Source organism: Pteropus alecto, unplaced genomic scaffold (genome assembly GCF_000325575.1).
Source record: "Pteropus alecto unplaced genomic scaffold, ASM32557v1 scaffold98, whole genome shotgun sequence".
Classification (NCBI taxonomy): Eukaryota; Metazoa; Chordata; class Mammalia; order Chiroptera; family Pteropodidae; genus Pteropus; species Pteropus alecto.
Genome location: NW_006443570.1, coordinates 21,530,127 through 21,552,211, shown reverse-complemented (window position 1 = coordinate 21,552,211; position 22,085 = coordinate 21,530,127). Strand labels below are relative to the sequence as shown.

At 41.1% G+C, this 22,085-nt stretch overlaps 1 protein-coding gene and 1 pseudogene across 5 annotated transcripts in view; both read right to left on the bottom strand.

Moving 5' to 3' along the window:
- Window positions 1-22,085, bottom strand: part of NXN (nucleoredoxin) — a 140,718-nt gene that overhangs the window by 48,270 nt on the left and 70,363 nt on the right. The gene's annotated exons all lie outside the window — the stretch shown is intronic.
- LOC112473391 lies at window positions 8,624-8,742 on the bottom strand (annotated as a pseudogene).

Sequence of the window (22,085 nt, the reverse complement as noted above, 5' to 3'; positions counted from 1 at the left end):
TCAAAGCTAGGTAGTCTGTAAGGGATCTGTTGAAGGTTTTCTTTCTTGGCCAAGCCCACTGACTGCTTTTAGCATTTTAAACTTTGTTCAGTTCCACTATATTGAGTGGGACTTGGGAACTCAGTCACTGCCCCATCTATCTGTGTACTGGAGCAGATTCAAATGAGTTTCTGAGAGTTCTGGCCCTCCCACAGCAGTCTTCCCTGGGTGAAGCCCAGAGTGAGATGGCCTTCCAGCCTGTTCTGAAATAACCAGAGACTTGAAATGGGGAATGGAAAAAGCATGATGTAGTTTAATCAGCAACTTCAATCCCAGTAAGAATCCTGCTACCTTAAACTCCTTAGGTCCTGTGCCAATGGAGGCAATGGTGAGAAAAGGGGACGAGCAAGAATCTGTGGAGCCCAGCTTGCCCCTACATGCTGGCCGTGGGCTCCTTGACATCCACAAGAGGGTGGCAGCCTACCTTCACTTCACCTACGGTCCAGGCAAATCCAGGATGTACAATATTAAACTCACTGTCATTCTCATGAGTGAGCGAAGAAACCACATTCAGGGAGGAATGCTTGAAGAATACTCTTCCAGATAATCTAAAACATGTGCTTACTTTAAGGCAGAGCAGCAGGGAGCTAAACTTCATACTGACCACCCCCAGAAGCAGTTTCACTAAAGTTCTTTGGTGGAGTGCCATCAGAGTCTATCAATGATTATCTTTAAAAAATTATACGCTTGTAATAAGATATCGTTGAAGGCGTCACTCAACAGATCATACAAATTCTTCTTGAGGGTTCCTGGAAGAAATGCTCATGTTTTCCTTAAGTAGTTGGTTTTACTTTATCTTATAGACATGGGGGACTGAGGAACAGTTTCCCTTTTCTCACTGGCTGTTAGGGAGCTCATACAAAATTTTATGTTCCCATGTAGCATGGGTTACCACAATATGCATTTTTAGTCTCATAGCAATTTTATTTTGTCCTCCCCTTCCTTATTTTTCTTATTTCTTATACATTTTATTTCCTTGTTTATCTTATTTTGCCTCACCTTACATTTATTTTATCCTCTAGTTAGCATCACAGAGAGTTCACCACATTTTACGCTTCCTTATAAGTCTACTTAAATCCTTTTTGAACATGGATTAGAAAATGATGCATATTCCCCGTTTCTAGAGGAAACTTCAGTGTCTTGATCTGAAATAAGGTTTTTTAAAATATATGTCAAACTACTGTGAAACCCCTAATATTAAAGGACATTCTAAAAAGTTAAGCATAAAAGCTCACTGGTTATTATCTTCCCAAATACCACAAGAAAAGTCAAAATATGGCATTGGGTAATGTTTCTCTAAGTGGAATTCCTTTTCTATACCTGATGGGGATTATTATCCAGGTGGTGCAAGTATTCCCCACTAAATAACATTGAATCAAATACTGATTGAATGTTATTCCTTTTTCAATTTTCTTCTGATCCTTCCAATGACTTTAGAGGAAAAGTCTTAGTTTGATGTCAATGAATAACCAACATTTCTCAAATGCTTGCTCATCTCCCTTTTAATGATATAAATCTAAATTTCAAAAGCGAGTATATTTAAAGAAAAATATTAAGTAAATGGTAATATAACTGGTATTGTAACCTGACAAAACCACGATAAGTGCAATGATCGAGATACGGGAAATATCAGTGAAACCTCATGCTTCCTTTTCTATCCCACATTTAGCCAAGAGCAGGCAGTGATCAATTTTCAGAGTTTATTAACTCTACTCTGAGCACCTTGACATGATCAAAATGGACTTCATCCTCCAAGGAAGAATTGACAAAATGATTTAATATCGGAAGGATCTTGTTCAAAGGCCATCCCACCTCCACTGCTGGGGAGAGTTTCCTTACTGAGAACATTCACCACTCAAGAAAAGGAACAAGTCATTCCAGGAAATACTGTTAGATCCAGTTTCCTGTCCAGCTATAATTTTAAGATTAACTCTTCTCAGTCTGACCCCAAAATCATATTTAATGGAATCTATTAGAGGTGTTTATCCAAATTCACCAATAGTTCAAAGTTGTCATTTGGAAGTGGGATAAAGAGTCACTCCCTAAACTCACCGAAGGAGTTAAGACCAGAAATATTAGAAGAGATTCCTACTGAGGTCATTTGGAGTTTAAGGGAATTTTTGGTTTGGGTTTTCTCCTAGTTTTAATTACTTATAAAAGCTCCTGAATGTCAAGAACAACAACGACAAATGTGAAAAGTTAACTTCCCCAAGATGTTTATTCCGAAGAAAAAGTTTGTTCCTTGCAACTCTTATGCAGGAGGGGATTAAAACTAGATATTATATGAAACAGAAAGGGAAACCCAAATTACTCAAGCACAAAACAACAGCTGCACTCAAAGGCCCGCCAGAGAGACAACTTATCTGCTTAGTCAGAATCTGTTTCATGGATCCCAGATCAGCTCTGGGGATACCGAAGTCAGTTCTACTCCCATCAAAAGCAATTAAATGGACTATCAAGACCAAACTCAAGACTTCATTTTGTTTGAAAGGCCTGAACCTCCGGTCCTCCCAGTCACCTGTTTATTATCCTCCCACACAGTGCTTTGCCTTTTGCACAGATTACGAAGCAACAGACAAAACTAAGCAAATTAATATAGCAAGAAGAGATAAGAAATGCCACATTTCACTCTGTTTCTAATGTGTTTCCTCTGGTCATGGCTGACCCTGAGAACCAGCACCTCAGATCATTCCTGTATGTGCATAAAGAATGGGTCCTAATACAGACAGGTTTTGGTTACTTTCACAATAAAGAAAACAGAAAGGACAAATCAGAAACTAATGAAGACGGTAACTTCTGGCAGAAGTGAGACTTCTCTTAGTAAATTGTTTGATACAGTTTTGACTTTTGGACCACGTAAATATTTTACATATTAAAAGAATAAAATTAAGTAATAAGCATGAGAGAAAAAGCAAATCCTGAAGTTTAATGTGAACAGAAACATATGAACCTAGCTATATATAATAATTATTACATTATCTGCACAAGAAAGTGAAGTCATTCAAGTGACTTTTGGATACAGTTCTCTGGCTGTTTACCTTTTCCTGGATATAGTCAAAAGACAAAGAGAACTGAAAAGAAATCCTGAACTTTACTTAGTACATTTATTGTTAGCCATATTGGTGTTGTAAATCTGTAAGCAAGGTTCTCACTAAGACAACAGGGAAACAAACATGTGATGGGGAAAGGAAGGAAGTGCCCTGTGATGTAAACTGAACGTATCACTATGACCTCCAGGTTTTAAATTTCTTAGTTCTTTCCACTGAAAGTGTCTGGAAGCGGTGACAGTCCTAGCAATGAGCGCGCTTTATGCCCAGATCTTGGTTTCTAAATGCCATTTCTCCACCAAAAGGAAGCAGGGTTTCTTAAGAGACCATGGCAGGGAAAGGACAAGTTGAGCCTGAACATCTTACTGCGTCAGAAAAGCAAAGAAATAGCCAAAAAATGTTGAAGACACGATAAAAGGACCTAAGAGCCATCTTGAAAAGGTTCCCATTTACCAAGTTTGGGATAAGTGGAGCACTAAAAAGAATAATGAATTTAGTGGACTATAGCAATCAATTACCAAAAAAAAAAAAAAAAAAGATCCATGAGTCTGAAGTGATACTAAAAGGCAAGGGGCACAAGGGTTTCTTCTTCATAAAAGAATGCAAGTTAATAAATGTAGAAGGAATGACAGAATTTAAAAATCAATATTCTTCAATGACCAATGTAAAAACAGATTCAGGTAAGGACTGTCAGTATACGAATAGATGCTAAAGACACTGGGTGACAAGTTATTGGGGACAGAACACTCCTGTGGTCCTAAGCACCATGCCACTTATTGCTCATTAATTACAAAATAAAAAATAAAAAAGGCCTTTATAAGAGAAATCTGGCAGATTTTACCTTAACCAAACTTACTTAAATGTTTGTGTCCATCTCCCCCTCCCCCAAATTCATATGCTGAATGCTAACCCTTATGTGATAGTATTAGGAGAAAGGGCCTTTATGAGGTGAGTAGGTCGTAAGAGTGGAACCCACATCAATGGGATTAGTGCCCTTATAAAAGAGACACCAAAGAAGTCCCTGTCCTTTTAAGGTCATATGATGACTAGGCAAGAAGACAGCCATTTATGAATCAGGAAGTGGGCTCTCTCCAGACTGAATCTTCCAGTGCTTTGATTTAGGACTTCTCAACCTCCAGAACTGTGAGAAATAAATGTTTGCTATTTAAGCCACCCAGTTTATGGTATTTTTGTTATAACAGCCCAAACAAAGACATTGATAATGGAACAAAATTATTACTTGCCTCCTGGTGAAATACAATAGAAAGTATACATCACCTTTGTGGTATTCTTGACAAAAATGTCTGATTTAATTTAGTCATGAGGTGACAATTAGACAAATTCAGACTGAAAAATTCTATAAGACAACTGACCTATACCCTTCATTATCAATGATAAATTTCTTGGATATGATAATGATATTATGATGAGAACATCCTTGTTCTTAGGAGATACATAGTGAGATGTTTAGGAGTGGAATATCATGATGTATATAATCTATTTCTAAATGGTTCAGGAAAAAAGTATATACCCACCATTCATACATACGTATAGATTTAAGTCAGAGGTTCTTAAAAATAAGCACCCTGGACCAGAAGTACCAGCAGCAGCATCACTTAAGAAACTTAATGTAATAAAATGTTTACAACTGGTAAATATAGGTGAGGGGTATATGATGGGCATTCATTGTTCTATTTTTAACTTTTCTATAGGTTTGAAATTTCCCAAGATAAAAGATTAAGAATAGAGAGAATAAGTCTTAATCCATTATCTTTTCAGGAAATCTAAACCATGGTTCTTCTTAAAATTGTTGGTTCTTGAATGTACAAAAATGTTGGGGAGTGCTAAATTAGATCGATCCATGTCCTTGGTCCACATGCAAGGTGGAACTAAGACATCAGCTGCAAAGGTATTAGGTCAGAGAGGCTGGCTATGTGAAGGAAATAAAATGGAACAACTCAGGCTCTGCCATATGAACTGCTGCCTTTGTTGTTCAGGCTGTTTTCCCTGACAAACGCGAGTTACACCAACATGAGTATAAGGCTTTGGAAGAGCTCATCTTGCATTTCTTCCCTCTCCAGACAATTCTCTGGTCCACCATCTCAGAGAATTTTTTTTTTTAACCAGACTTCTACCCGGAGGTCATTTCCAAGCTAATTGTAATGGAAACCATAATTACCCCATCCCTCACTGAGGCCCTTCTAATTAAAGGGCTTCCTTAAGGAATGTATTTGGCCTTAAAGGAGCAAAGAGGATGATGCAGAATTAAGTGACTGCTATAAAATCTCCTGAAAAATGTAGGTGACCCAGGAGTTATTCAGGCTGTCTCCAGCTCAGAGAAGGGCCAGATGCTCCCAAGCATTCTCACTTTGTTAAATGACGGTGAATGGCAAGGATCATGGAAAGGCTGATTTTTGGCATTTTGCCTCCTGGTTAAACCTCTCCCAGAAGCCAGGCTTCTGAGACTCAGAACTAGAACCGTACCTGGGTTTATGTAAAATCATGAATAAGACTAAACAGATCACCTTGCCCACTATGACTAGACAAGAAACCCAGGTTCCTAGAGGTCATCTATCTTGCCAACTGTTATTCACGCTTGTCGTCAGTACTGCCTTATGGTCTGTAATGCACTTGCTTACAGCCTCTGGATTAGGAAGCAGCAACATTTTCTGGGAAGAAAAAGTATTTTAAGCTGGTTGTCAATAGCTGGAGTTTGATATTAGTTTCTATAAAGCAACCCCGGCTCTGTCCCCTACATGAAAGACCTTGGCAATATCTATCAAAGTTGACAATGTACATATCCTTTGGCCTAGCAATTCCAATCTTAGAAGTTCATCCTACAGATATGCATGCATGTGCAAAAATGTAAGTGCAAGAATGTTTGTCACAGCATTATTTGAAAGAGCAAAAATACTAGGGGAGGGATGAGTATTTACAGAGGACTGGGTAAGTAAATTATGTTATATTCATTCGATGGAATACCATGCTGGTATTTCAAAGATTGATGCAGGTCAGCATGTTCTGAAAGGGAAAGATAAGATATAGAGTTAAATTTTCTTTTTTTTTTGTAAATAAAACATTACATAAACATATGTATACATGATTATAAATGTATAAAGACATATTATATATATTCATAATCCAGGAGGATGTATGGTTATCGAGTTATACCTGTTATATCCTTTAGTACATCTTAAAAATTTTAAACCACGTACATGCAGTTCTGCTTTTATAATTAAAAAAAGGGGGAGGTCCTCTTCTTTTAGGAAAAGTCTTGGCAGCTTCAGAGGTCACTCCACCTCAGGCCAGGCCCTATCAAGTAAAGACTTTAACTGAATCAGCAATTAAATTGCTGGATGTGAGCTAATCTAGTTTGCTATCTCAAAATATATATATTCTTAGTGAAACAAATGATTTGAACATGGGTCAGGGCAAGGCCAACATTCAAAACTTCTTTGCTGCAAACCCTCTGCTGGTGCCAGCCTCAGGCTAGAGTCAGAACATTTGAGTGGAAACATTTTACAGGAAAGAAAACTGATGCCAGCTTGGTCAGCAAGTTCCCTGGCTTCTCCAGGGAATTCTTTCCAGTCCCTTAAATTGTGTTCAGGGTAGGGTTTGCATAGCTATAAAAGTATACTCTCCCTTTGTTGAAGGAAAAGTTTAGCAAAACTATGCAGCTACAAGAAGACACTAATGGCTTTTTCTCAAAGCCTGAGAGAACAGTGGTTTGGCTTTCTGGAAAATCCCAAATTTGTGATTAATGAGAAAGATAGCTTAACTTGAAATTCAAAAGTCTAAACAAATGTATTAGCAGTCTATTAACTTGCAAAGGATATGCAGTACATGTCGAAATGTAAGTGAAGGTCCTGGATGAGGATTCCGCTTTGTCATTAAAGATCTACAGAGTTACAGGAATCAGGCTTATTTTGAGGGGTGCAGTGAAGGACATGAGTTATGTTGTGGGGCTTCCTATGTATTATCTCCTAGTTGGACTCTTTAACAGCTCCAGAGTGATCTCCCTGCCTCCATTCTTGACACCACTTACCTCTATCTCCTACCCACCGGCCATCTGCAGCCTATGTCATGTTACTAAAACATCTGTTTAAAACCACTTTCTGTTTAAAATCCTTCTGACGCCCTCAAGATGAAGGCCCGACTTCATCCCATATAAGGCTTTTTGTTCCTATGGCTCTTTCCAACTGCCTACCTATATATCTCATACTTCATTCACAACTATATCTCGGCATCCCCTGAACTTGCCCCCCACACCTTGGTCCTTTGCATATGCTATTCCCTGTCTCGACTGCCCTTCCCTGTCATGTCTACCTGACTCCTCCTCTTTCTTCAAAGCTTGATGAGAATCTCTGGGGATCTCCCTAATCTCATCTCTCTCAGATTCTCTCCATCCGGGACAGTGAGGAGCCCCTCTTCAGTGTACCCAATGCCATCCAGCTACGCATATCACAATTCTCTCTTAGCCCTACGGACGCCAAGTCTCCTCCAATAGCAGAAACCATGACCTTCCACTGTGGCAGCCCCAGTGCCACACAAGCCCTGTGCCAGGTTCACAGTCCAGCACGTTTGTAAAAAGAGTAAATGAGCAGAAAAAGAAAATATCCAGTAAGGACGGAGAGGAAAATATGCTCTCCTTTCATCTCAGAAATCACTACAAGTAAGTGAAAGGTGCAGAGCACACAAAAGCCCACATCTTTGGCTCTTCACAGGGCCAGGGTTAAAAGGTCTTTCCAAGGCTGCTTCCATCACTCCAGAAGCGAGGCAGGGGCCACATGGGGCACTACCCCAAGCCGCAGGCCTGTATCAAGTCTGGCCCTTCTCACGGAAGAACTCAAGACTTGAGTGAACCCCATCCACCAAACAGTTCCTTTCCTCAAACCTCTTTTTCTGTTTCATCGTTTGTTAACTTCCCATCATAAATCTGTTTCTCTTTAAAGGGCAGGCAGTCATCACACATACTGGCTTACATCAAAGGCCAGAACGCCTTGAGGAGGCCACCTAGAACTGACACCGGCGGCTTGCTCCTGCAGCTCCTGACACTGACCCAGGAGCGTCCTAGCTTCTGACTCACCAGGCACTAGCTCTTGCTCTCTGATCAGGAAGCTCTGGGCAGGCGTCTTTAGGTTCCAGGGGCCTGACTGCATATCTGTTCTGATCCAACAAGAGCTTCGAACCTACATAGAGTACAAGGTATAGGGCGGTTTCTAAAGTACCTGAAATGGCCCTGAGCTGCAAACAGGCCCTGAGCTTCTACTCAAGGCATTCTGGCAAAGTTCTGGTCCCTGTTCATTTCCACGTATTTCATAATGGGAGTGATTTCTACAGCACCTAAACTCAATACTTTAGAAAGATGTTGTAAGAATAATTGGTATATGTAGGTTTCAATGGAAACACTTAGCTCCCTAGCTCTACCCATTAAGAAAAGGCTCACCATTTCAAATAGTTAGTACTTTAAGTTACCCGGAAAATAAGTGAAAAGAAGAAAGTGTTAAGTAGGTAAAATCTTGTCATTGTTTTTTTTACACCTACAGCACCTAGTCTTCCCAGGTGGTCTCCCATCTAAGTACTAACCAGGCCCAACCCCGCTTGGCTTCCGAGATCAGACGGGATCGGGCTTGTTCAGGGTGGCATGGCTGTACACTTGTCGCTGTTTTTATTTTCTCTATACTTTTGTGTTCCATGGCTAATTTACTGCTAAGTCCTGCCAATTCTCCCTCCAATGTCTCAAGGAACCAGCTCCTCACCTTTTCTTTGATCTCAGTGAAGCACTGTCAATCTGCTGCCCTAGTGTCAAAAGTGGCATGCCTCTGGGAAGGCCAGCTGGTCAGGAAGGAAGAGATGGTGCCTAGCACTGAATGCTTCTCAACTGGGGGGTGATTTTGCTTCCCAGGGGACATTTGGCAATGTCTGGAAACATTTTTGGTTGTCACAATTGGGGAGAGCAGGTGTTACTGGCATGTAGTAGGTAGAGAGTAGGGACACTATTAAATGTTCTACAACGCCCGGGACAGCCCCCTTCCCAACAAAAATTATCTGGCTCAAAATGTCAACAGTGCCAAGGTTGAGAAGCCCTACTTCAAGCCCCTGCTGTAATTCTCCTGGCTGCCATTAGCTTCTGAATCACTTCCTAATTTCAATTTTCTGACACAGGAACAGAGGTCACAGACTAGAGAAATGAAGGGAAAATTAACTCAGCAAGGCGCCGGTTCCACCATGTATTGTTAATAGGGAAAGTACCTTGAATTTATTGCGTGATTTGGGAGATTCAGGGGCAAACTTTAATAGCCTCATTCTTACAATGTGGTCAGAGTTAGGAGGCCTAAGGGAACATCATGGAATAGGAAGGGCAAGTTGAATTAGGAAACCTGTCCCCATAGTCTTTCCTTCTGAGTAAACAGTTTGAAATCACCCATACTTTTGGAGCTATCTGCTTTGATTTTAAGCACAGTCATCTTCACAGCTCTAATTCTGGGGCCATGTTTGCAACAGCCATGAACCAAGAGTATACACCTCTCAGGATCCCATAGCCCCAATGTTAAAGACTAGTCTAGTACAATCACTGCAATGATGAAATAGATAAGCAAAGAACCTATTACTACCATCACTTAAAGGGAAGTTTGTAAATCATTTATTTTTCACATATAAATCGCAGCACATGCACTTGTTTTTGATAAGCTTTCTTGAGTGGAAAAAGTTGAAGTACACCAGGTAACTGGGAATTACATGTTTTATCCATCCCCGATCTAGTTATCCACATCACTGATGAATGCTTAAAGAGTTACTCCCAAGCTTGTAAAATACTTTTATGAACATGTCACAAGGCATCTGTGGTGCTACTTGCTTTATTTCTTGGGAAACATGGGGGCGAGGGTATGGGGGAGGAACTGCCAAAATTTGGACATGCCCGTTGAAGTATGTCACACATGAAATTTCATGCACCATGTGTGCTGAGGCAAAATAAACAAACAAATATATAAATAATTTGAGAGCTGTGGTTCTAATACAGAACAAAGAAGGCCTAAAGTAATATTAGCTGTAAATGGAAGAAGCTAGGTCAAAATGGAAAGTTCCAGAATCAAGTCCCAGTCTTTAAGCAAAGCCACAGGCCAGGACACTGAACCACATTACAGAGAGTTAGATTGACAGAGAATGAGATAGAGATAGAGATAGATAGAGATAGAGATAGATGGAGATGGAGAAAGAGATAGAGATAGAGATAGAGACAGAGCTAGAGATAGAGGGAGAGGGGGAGGGAGAGGAAGGAGGAGGGGAAGGGAGAGGGAAGGCGGAGGGAGGGAGAGGGACGGTGAGAGGGAAGGAGGAAGGGAGGGAGGGAGAGAGGGGAAAGGAGGGAGGAAGGGGGAGGGTGGGAGAGGGAAGGAAGGAGGGAGGGAGGGCACAAGCAAGCGTACATGCAAGCACCTGTGATGGTTAATTTATGTATCAACTAGACTGGGCCACTAAGTGCCCAGATATTTGGTTCAACATTATTCTGAGTGTCTGTGAGGATACTTCTAGATAAGATTAACACGTGAATTGGCAGACTGTGTAAAACAAATTGCCCTGTTGAAGGACTGAAGAGAAAAAAAGGCTGTGCATGGGAGAATTCACTCTCTTCTTTTCTTTGAGCTTGGACATTGGTCTTCTGCTTTTGAACTTGGACTTGGATTGGAATTACACCATCGGCTCACCTGGATTTCCAGCTTGCCGACTGCAGATCTTAGAACTTTTCAGCCACCAAAACTCCACAAACCAATTCCTTATTATAAATCTCTTCATACATTTGTTCTGTTTCTCTGGAGAACCCAGATAATACAGAGCCCAAATCAATGACTTTTGCAGGTCACAGAGAGAGTCTATCACCTTTGAGATTATGCATTGGAGACCTTTGGACTCTTACTGGAACTTAACTCACTAGCCCTTGTGTTAGAAAGCCTGGAGGAAGTGATGTTCTAGAAGCTTCGTTCATATTAATGATAATAATGTCCAATGAGTTTGTAGGAAATTGCCTCCTTTCATCAAAGATAAAACAAATCCTTCTACAGTTAAGGAAAAATGTTTAAACCTGCATTTAAACCATTTCCCTGGAGAAAAACAGGAGAGTTCATTTATTATGTAGGACAACAAAAGAGGGAAGGGAGAAAAAGAAGCAAAGCGGGGTCTAGGGAGGATGACACTTCTCAGTTTCCTTTTAATTCTCCAACACTCACTCCTAAAACTGAATCCTATTCTTCTCCTGCATGAGTTCTCTACTCTCAAGCACAATCCCCTTATTACAAAGGCAATCATCATGACTGCACCGAGTCCTGCATGAGCGAACCAGAATCCACTCCAGATGAATAAATACATTAGCTGGGACAAAAGACAAAAACTACAAGAGAAAAGAATAATTCTGAAGAAATGTCAACATATTAAACACATTAAAATCAAAATAATATTTGCTACCACTGCTTGAGTACTTACTTTGTGGCAAGCACCAAATGCTTAGAATAGTATCTGGGGCTTAACAGTTCATGCCACATACATATTAGCTATTTTTATTACTTAATCTTGTTGCAAGTTAAAGGGAAAGAAGAGGCAGGCATCCGAGCTGCTTTTTGAAGAATGAACTGGATTTTATCGAGCAGGTCATGAGTAGAATGAGGTAAGGCATCCAAGACTGAGCAAGAGGCAGCGTAGAGCCCAGTACACTTGGGGAACTGCAAGTTTTTCATCACTATAAAGTATGAAGCCCTGCAGGCCATTAAGGAGAGTAGGGGAACAATAGGAGATGGTGAGTCTCGAGTCCTATGGGCTGACAAGTATGACTGTAACACATGTCATCATTGAAACAAACTATTGGAAATAAAGCCAGACCTAGAAACGCAGGAACACAGTCTGAAGGGGGAGACAGACAAGTAGAGAACTAACTATAATACAGGTGATAGATGCCATCACAGAGATCTATAAAGCCAAGTGATAACTAACTGCACAGTGGATGGAGGGTTTCTTAGAGTAGGTGATATCTGAAGGGACAATGTATTCAGCTTACTTTTAAGCACAACTTCACCAGACAGAGAAGGGAAGGGCATGCCTGGTAGAGGAACCAGCATGCACACCAGGCTCAAAGGTGTGACAGTAGGTGGTGGCTTGAGGATCTTTGGAGTGGATCAATGTGGTAGTGTAGTGCTAAGGTGAATGCAGGAGACAATGACAGAAAGCTAGGTGAGGCTCAGTGGTGTGAGGCTTTGAAGTCCATGCCAAAGAGTTTGGGATTTAGTCTATCAACAATGAAGGTTTGTGTGTAGGGCAGTGACATGAACAACTGGTGGTGTAGAAAGGTTGTCCTGGGGGCTATGTAGCAGGGTGAGACTGGAGGTTGGTGGACAAGTTAAGGGGAAATGGTTGAGAAATGCCAAGGCTTGTAGCCTGGGTAAATGAGTCAGTATGACACTGTTATTGGAGATAACTGGAGCATAAGAAAGCAGGAAGAACAAGTTAAAAGCTCTAATATTTGTTGAATGAATGAGTTAATGAAAGAATGGGTGGATAGAGAGGGTAGCAGGAGAGGACAAAGTGGAAGGGAAACTGGTAGAGGTCAGAGGACGAGTTTGGTTTTGAGCCCACGGAACTTGAGACAGGGAAAGACACCACTGGTCGACTGATGAAGGTAGGAGATGTCTGATGTGAAAACCGTCGTTTGCTGGACTCCACCTTTCCAGAGAGGTTACATCTTCCACAGGGAAAAGTTATTGGGGAGGAGCTTTCTGCAATTGCCTCTTTTTGGCTTCCAGCAGGGGGCAGCAAAAAAAGATGGTTCAGAAGAAAGAACTTGGCTAAGTGGGTGTTTCAAGCCCAAGGGCTCTAGAAGCTGCTCTCACAGGTATGGAATTCAACCACATTGCCCACTGTGGGGAAGCACTGTTTTGGTCTAAGAAGAAAGTGATGAACAAAATGACATGGAGACCAATTCATCTTTCAAGTAGATTGTTTGAGATCTATTTTGTCTGGTTAAGAATGGAAATTCCACTTTTATTCCGAGGAGATCTTCTGATGAAACAAATTCAAAGATGAGGTTTCAACAAGAAAAAAAGAAAAAACAATAGTGAGATCACAGTGATTTTTTAAAAATCATTGTTGGGGGTGGAGAGGATGGTCTTATCCTCATTCAAGGAATAATTCCTAATCACAGTCTCTGAAGACAATACATGGCCTTGAGCTAATTATTCTCCTTTTTTTGGGTTGGGGGGGGAGGGTGGTAAAGTATTTCTTTATATCTTCATGTGTAAAATGAAAGAATTTAATTAAGTAACTTTGGATTAACTATCAGGGCTGAGGTTTACGATAAGATTGTGATTAGGGACACATAAAAGAAGAAAATGTCTTAATAAGCACTTTTTTGCTTCCTGTTTGAGCCTTTCTTAGTAAACTAATAAATCACACTTTTCTTGGAGAGAAAAATCTTGGAAATGACCCATTTCACCAACAGGAGAGCATTTCCTGTAATTCACATGTGGTAGAGTTAAAAAAGATCTCTTGAATCTAGCTCAGATAGGTCAGGGAGAAATTCAAAATAAGTATTTATTTTTCTGATCAAAGCCAAACAATCAAACTCCAAATCAAGAGGTCACAGAAAAGCCACAGAATCTTTCAAATCGCTGGTGGCGAGCTGGCACACCCGAAGACCTCTCCCAGGGGAAGGAAGAAGCAAGGAAAGGAGGAAAAGGTGCCTTCCTCCTCCAAGAGAGGAGAGCTAGAGATCTATTGGTCAAACTCTTTACAATTTTTTAGGAGCAGAGCATCCTTTTGGCCTAAAGAGTACGTTGATTGTGAAGGACAAATACTTTCAACGAGAAACTAACTAGGGCATTTAGTCTGACAACAGGATAAGGCTATCTGAAATGAGGCCCTCCTCCGCAAATCCCACAGTCTGAGTCAGAGCTCCAAGAGGTTGATCAGTGGCTGAAATATGTAGGTATAAATTTCTCCCTCCCTTTCTCCTCCAGGTAGTGTGAGCCCTGGCCTCCGCTCAGTGAGTGCATCAGAAAGCAGTACTGGTTTGAGGAGCTAGAGCAAAGAGCAATCAGCTAGAGTCTGAATAATTGTAGAATATCTTCCTGGGAAAAATTCGATTGAAAATTTGGTCTGAAGAGTGAAAAGGAGTCCTAAACATGAAAGGCAGAACAATGACACTTACAAAAGATAACAGAAGGTGAAAGGAAAAACTTAGGATGAAAGCCTCAGGGTGGTGAAGATTTCTTCTTATGACACAAAAGCATCAACCTTAAATGAAAAGTCTGACGAATCTGACTTCATTTTAAGATTAATAAATAATTCTATTTATATAAAGCTCCCAAAGAAGCAAAACTAAACCATTGTTTAGGGAAGCACATGTAGATGGAAAATTCTCGAGGGAGGCATGGAAGTAATTGCCATAAATATCAGGGTGATGGTTCCCTTTGAAGGAGACCAGGGGTTATGCCTGGGAATGAGTACACGGGAGGCTTTGGAGTCTGACGAAGGTCTACTTCTTGATTTAGATGTGGTTACATGGGAGTTCACTTTACAATAATGCATTAACTTGTAATTTATGTCTTACATACTTTTCTGTATGTATGTATATACTGGACATAAAAGTTTTAAGAAAAAAGTGAAGAGGAAGCAGACAGCTGAACTGACAGGACACAGGAGGGTGCCCTAAGAACATATGACCCAGAAGAACCTACACGCAGGTTGAAGAAGAGCTAGTAGTAAGCATGAAAGAAAGCATGCTTGTCTTCTGCCCATGATGATCAAAAAATTCAGACAAGGGTCATTCAAACAAACTGTAAAAAATGAAGTATTATTAAAGAATTATTATTAACTTTCAAGATGTAATATGGTATTTGTTGTGTGTGTGTTTAAAGAGTCCTTATCTTTTAGAAATACATACCAAAACATTTATGATGGAAATGATATAACATCTGGAATTGCTTCGAAATAAGCTGGGGAGGAGGGGCTGGGGTAGAGAGATACAGATGAAACACTGCTGGCTGTGAACCACTGAGGCCATGCGACGGACACATGAGGGTTCATTATTAATATTCTCTCTACTGTGAAATCTTAAGTTTGGGATTTAACATCTTTTTTTGTTTTTTTGTTTTTTTTAAATAAGGCAAAGGAACATTATCTTGGAAAGACTCTTACTGGTTGTTCAATAGCTGGGAAGTACTTCCTGGCACCAAAAATGATCATATTTCTTAACATACAGAGTTTCTCATGTGTCTACATGGGCACTGCTTAGCTCTAATCCCCACCTAGACCAAGAGTCAGCGACAATACTCCATACCATCTTTTCTTCAACAACAGAAATAAATTGTTATAATTTATTTAAGAATTGTTCTAATTCTTTCCTCTTATAATTTCTTGATAAGAATCTCGAAATGCCTCTAATGATTAGGGCCTCAGAATGGGATGAACCAAGTGATATTAAAACCAAAAATTTATGTAAATGTATATTTGACAAAAGATTCCTACCTAGACTATATAAAGAACTCTCACAAATCAACAATAAAAAGATGCACAACCCAAGAAAAACAGGCAAAAGAGTTCAACAGACATCTCAAAAAAGTGGATAGGCCAATAAGCATATGGATAGGTGTTCAACATCATTAGTAACCAGGGAAATACAAATTAAACCTACTTGGCGCACCCGAGAATAGCAAAAATAAAAAAAGATTGACAACACCAAATGCTGATGAGTAGTTGAAACACCAGAACTCTCATATACTGCTGGTGGGAGTATAAAATGATACAACCACTGTGAAGAATGGTTAGGAAAGTAAGCATATATTTACGTTATAAACCTACAATTCTACTCATAGGTATTCCCCCAAGAGAAATTAAAAATATGTCCATAAAAAGAATTGTACAAGAACGTTTACAGCAGCCTTCTCCCACTCCAAGCTGGAAAAATCTCACACTTCCATCAACAGAAGAATGGAGAAATTCTGACATGTTCATTCAACGAAATAGTTCTCAGCGATATCAAAGATCTATTGATACATGCAAAGATATGGATTAACCTTATAGACATTAAATGCATACATCTGATTCCATTTATATGCAGTTCTAGAACAGGTAAAACTAAATTATAGTGAGTGAAGACCAAGAGTGATATGGGGAGGGGGATGTTTGACTGAAAGGATCATGAGGGAACTTTCTAGGAAGATGGAAGTGTTCTGCATCTTGTTCTGAAGGATATTTACGTAACAGTGGTCCTAACACGTTGAACTGAACACTTAAGATCTGTGCATTTTATTCTATTAAATTATACCCCCAAAATATTTAAGCCCAAAAGAAAAAAAACAACTGTTCTTCCAGCTAGGGGTAGGTAATTGAGAATTCCAGAGTGAACGTGTGAGGCCTGCCTACTGGTCATGTTCACCTTTCCTGGAGTGACCGCCTCTCTTCTACACCCACTTCATTCTCTGCTAGTCTTCCCTGTCTCAGTGAATGGCACCAACCACCCTCCACCCAACTCCCACACTCTTCCTTCTTCCACACTCTTCCTTTTTCTACTCAGTCACTTCCTAGATAGCTCTGCCACTGCTCTCCTCTCCATCTCAACAGCCTCAGCTGGAGTTCGGATTCATGTTACTGTATATACCTCCAGACCACTTCCAGGCTAGCTCCCCAGTCTGTCCTTATCCAAAAGCAAAAGCCTCTGCTTAACGCCCTTCTACTGCTCTCAATCACCCTGAGAATAAAGACCAAACTCCTTAGCAAGACAAGCAAAGGCAGTCAGTTCCCTCGAGCAACTCTTTGCTGCCTAAAGCGCTCCCCTCCCACTCCTATCCTCACATATCTAGCTGATAAGTCCCTACTCTTCCTAAAGACTTAGATCAAGCATCACCTATTCTTACAAGTCTCTCTAGTACATATCCCTCCTCTGCCTTCTGCCTCCAGACATCCTCTTAAACTGGCGTATGCTTCTAAGATGGCTTAAGACGACTGGACCAGGCACTGAGTATAAGCACTTTACATATGTTTGCTCATTTAACAGCAATTATCACTCTGCATAGTAATGACTGGTTTTCTGTTTTGAATAATCTGACTCAACTGTACATAGGGGTTATTTTGTTCAATTTTTCAGTCACTAGGAAAATACAGGTAATAGCTTAATATTTGCTGAATGAATTAACGTCACACAAGTGAAGGCATGAAATGGTTTGTATTTCATATTTTCATTTTGTATTTCAACAAAGTGAACACCCAGATCAGACGAGATACCCTGGTTTTTACCTGGTGTGCTACGGCAAAACCCAGCTGTACTCAAAGTATTTCCTAGAGATAAGTCACTCACCATATGCCTTACTCCCTTCTCCTACTACAAGATCCTTATGACCACTTCTATGAAGTGCCTACTGTATACCTTGCATTGTCCTGGCCTCTCATACACATGATAGTAATTAGTCCCTGTAACAAGCCGGAAAGATGGGCATCATCCTCATCCCCATGTTTATATATGAGGAAACTGAGGTTCAGAGAGGTTAAGGAACTTTGTTTAAGGAGTCAGAGCCACTGAATGGTACAGCTAGAACAGAAAGCAGCTCTAATGCCAAAAACCTACATTCTCCCACTCACCACCCTGCTGCCCAAGAATGAAAAATCTTACTGCTTTGAGATGATGTTCTTTAAGTCACTTGTACAGACATATATCCATTTTATAGAATGGGAAACCGAGACTCACTGTGATTGTGGCCTTGCTGTGGCCACTGTAAGATTAATGATTGGAGGCGGGCAGGAGTGGGGTCTGCACGGCCAGCAGTTGCCAAACCATTGAACAGCAGGCCCCTCCTTCCTGCTCACCCTACATGCCATGCTTCTACCTGTTCAAACCCATTGTACGGATAAAAGTTATAGTAAAGAACTGGACTTAACGCTTAGAACTTCTAGAGAAATGATCACAACATGTTCATAGTCTCTAATGGCTTTGTTTTAAAATAGCAAAAATCTTTAAAGCCAAACCCCTAGCAGGTAAAGACAGCAGGACTGAGAAGAGCATGTCTACATGAGTATTGCCTTAAGGGACAGGTGATACACTGAAGGCAATTCTGGGAGGAGAAGATGCAAGATGTGAGGATCTAGAAGATACTTGTGGGAAGCTGTTTAAGGAGAGGTTGACCCTGTCAACAGCTGAGGATGTGAGGAGGCGATCAGCTTGCAACCTCCAAAGAGGTGATAAAAAGCAGAGAACTGTGCTCATTGAACTGTGATTATATGGAGAAGTTAGCTTGCAGAACCCAAGAGGATGTGAGGAAAGTGAGTTGCACTTTGCCTGGTCATGTGTAACCACAAGATGGAAGCTGACAGGGTCCCCGACCGCCAGGCTATAGAGTACTAGGAGACGACTGGCGGTCCCATCACTTCTGAGGAAGGCTGGGGTGAGAGAAAGATCTATAAGCAACTGATCCAGCCTCTTCCTCCTCCATTGTGTCTGGGACATCAATTCACAGAATATAAAACTTTCCATTTTTAAATGGAAGAAAAAAAGAACTATTACCAACATGTGCAAGAGCCATGTATGCCAATGAGGCCCGGAAGGTGAAGACTGGGGTAAGAAGAGAGCTGATCTGGATAGAGGAACCTGACTCTTATGAATCTTAGTTTCTCGGATGTGAAAACACCCTGTTCACAGCAGAGGCCTGTCCTTTGCTCCCTTTCCCTCCTCCTCCCTCCCGCTGAGCTCCCCCAGCAGAAGCTACTGGCTGGCTGTTGTAAAAGTAGTCTTTGTTCTTGGAGTTCAACCAGCATGGGCTTCAAATTTCCATTACATCCATGCTCTAAACTCCTCCTATACCACCTTCCTGACCTCAGGCTAAAGAAAGAAAAAAGCTGGCCCTAAGAATCCCAGGCTAAGAAACTGAAACCTCCTCTCTAGAGCGATCATCCGAGAAGAGATCTTCCAGAATCCTCTCCAGAAAGCAAGTATGACCCTGGGAGAATCCTAAATTCCCATAAAGATAAGCACCAAGGAAAGCTCATTTTCGTGAAGATTTCAGGAGTGACTGTCCCAGAGTTCAAAGTACAGAAATGAAGGCGACAAGACAATGGTCTAGTCAGTGGAATGAGCATATCTAAAGAAAGATTCAGGGGTGGGTTACTGTGGATGGTTATGTGAGGTGTGGTCAGCAAAGTGAAGAGAAAATCAAGGCTCGTAAAAGCAAGTTCTGGAAGTGTGAAATTCAGTGACCCCAGGAACTAGAGACAGGTGGGAGGATATCCTTCCATCTCTCCATCCACCTGCCTTTCTAAAAAACCTTCTAGCTTCTAATTGGGTCTCTAGTCCCTTAGATAACAGGGAAATGTAGTGTCCTGGATGGAGAATACAAACATTCAGATACGAGAAAAGGGATGGATGGCCTCTTGTTAATTAATAAACTAGCCTGAGCTCGTGGCTGATACCAAGTCTCATCAACTTCTGAATGTCCTGGTAAAATTTATGCCTAGAACGTGAACAGTTCTCAAGCATGCTGTATCCTAATCACCAGTCTAGAACCTAAGGAACCAGAGATCAAAAACATGGTTTCCATACTCTCACATCTGATTAATCCACCCCAATAAAGTCGCTGGGTGAACTGAAGCTCCCAGTGGAAGGCTGGCTGACCTCACCCTGGTAATAGTCAAATGCTGCTTGCCAGAGTTGCCCACCTTCCCACAATTATAAATTCTATGGATGCAATGAAAATGAAGTATTAAAACCCAGTTATTAACTAGGGTTTTTTTCCCCCCTAGATATATAGCTGAGGACAAAGAAGAATGACTGAAGTGTGTGTTAAAGAGAAGTCTGGCTGAGTGCATGTCTGACAATATCCACCTCAGGCAAGAGTAAAAGGGACACTTAAGACGAAGCGGTCCTGAGGCATGTCTCCTGGGTGGGGTGAACTGGTACAAGGGAAACAGTTCCAGGAAAGGGGTCTTCTCAGGACGACAGGTCCCATAAAAACCAGGCAAGGCTTGCACGGTGACAGTATTAACAAGATGTCTGAGCAGGCGGAAGACACTAAAAAGAGTTAAGGTTTCCGTGGTCCACCTCCTGCTGCCAACCACCCATTTCTGCTCTTCAGTTTCTTAGCCAGAAATGTCTCTGAAATTTAACGAACTTCTCTTTTGCTTTTTTGCACGTGCCCCATTCTGAAGAAAGGCTCTGGACCCATATGGGGACCTCAATACTTGCTTTTGGTGTCCCTCAGGAAAATTTAAACAAAGGTTCCAAATAAAGTTCAAAACCCTGGCTTGGGACCACACAAAAGGCAAAAAGAAGCTGGGGCAGGGAGGGGCCCACCAGAAGTGGAAGCACATTCTGATCACGGTGCTGGATTTCTCAAAGCTGCTCCAGGGTCCCAAGTGTAAGGCAGACTGGATTTCTGTCAGAAAACCACACAAGGGTATGTTCTTGTACAGAATCTCGCCAGCATTATTCTTGGCTCTGTTAACATCACTTTGGCTTTAAAAAATCAATAAAATAAGCAAGCAGAAGGTCTCGTCACATCCAGGCTAGACTAAAGGGCTTTCCCTGTATCAAGCCAAAGGATATTTAGTCCAAAGAGATATATTCTACTAGATATCTGACACTTTCATATGATTTTTCCTCGGAAGGGCCAGCAGTGCACAGGAGACTTTGCTGTATGAGAATCGACGTTGCTAGGCTACCGGAAGTCATTGTGGTGAGGGAAGAGCCACAGATTCCAGGGTGGGGTGCGGTGGGGGGACAAAACAAAAAAAATCAGGAAAAAGGAAGAGGGGACATGAAATAAAGTCCCAATTACACAATGACTTTTAAGGCTCTGAAAGGAATTTGTTGGGTCCTGAGTTTCAGTCCTAGAAAGTGAATCCAAATTCTTTCCAGTGACCCTGAAATGATATGACATAAAGAAGGTATAGAGGTAACAGCTCTTACTCCTCTGGATGTTTTGAACGAAAAGGAAGACTGCCTTGATCTCATTCTATTATTTATTCTAACATTTCTGTTTGACAATCTGGGTACAACAAAATTTTATCTAGTAGGAGCTCGATAGATACTTGTTGGCGGACTGGCCAGTACTCTCCCAGGAAAGAGACCTCAACGGTGAAGAACAGGGAGGAGGGAGAGGGGTGCAAAGTTCTGCAGTAGTAACAAGGCAGTGTGTGACTCAGAGAGTCTGATGCAGGAAGCTGTCATTCAGATGCTCTTGTCACCAAAGTCAACAAGAATACTTTCTTCTGTACCACATATTTGGAGGTTTTCCAAATCCAGGAGTTTTCAGTCTTTTATTCCTTTCACTAAATCCCACAGATTACTGCTCCCAAGTGAAGAGGCCAAGAAAAGAATCTGTTTTATTTGTCAGAACTAGCCATAAGGTAAACAAATACAAAGGAAGTGTGTGCTAGCCAATTAAACAGAAATGCAGGCTCCTGGCAGCTACATGACCTAGTTTTTCCATTCACTTGATGTAAGTAAGCCCCATTACTGAGATGGCCTCTTTGGCTTTGGGTGAGAAAGGAGAAAGGTTTTCCATGTGTTTCTAAAGCCTTCTCTACATCCTTTTCCCCAAGAAAAAGCAAAATTCCATTTAACCCAATTCCCATTCAATCAAAAGGAAGTATGTAGAGTAGAAAGAACTTGGGCTTTGGTGTCACAGAGGCCTGGGTTTGAATTGAATTCCTTGTTCTATTCCAACCACTACTCATGAAGTCCAGAGCAAGTATACTGACCCTCTCTCTCTAAGCCTCAGTTCCCTCATTTGTAGAATAGATGCATGTAATTATAACATAGGTCACTAAGACAACCAGAAGAGATCATATATGTTCAGAAAGCACCTGGTACATAGTATGTGCTCAGTAAGTGTTCCTTTGCCCTTAACTTGGGTTCATGCTACCCCCCAGGGATGCAGTGCAGGTATCACAGTAGGTGCAGAAAAGGACAGAAGACTGGGCCTAAGGAACTTTTAATGGGGGAAAAAAAAGAAAAGAATATTCACATCC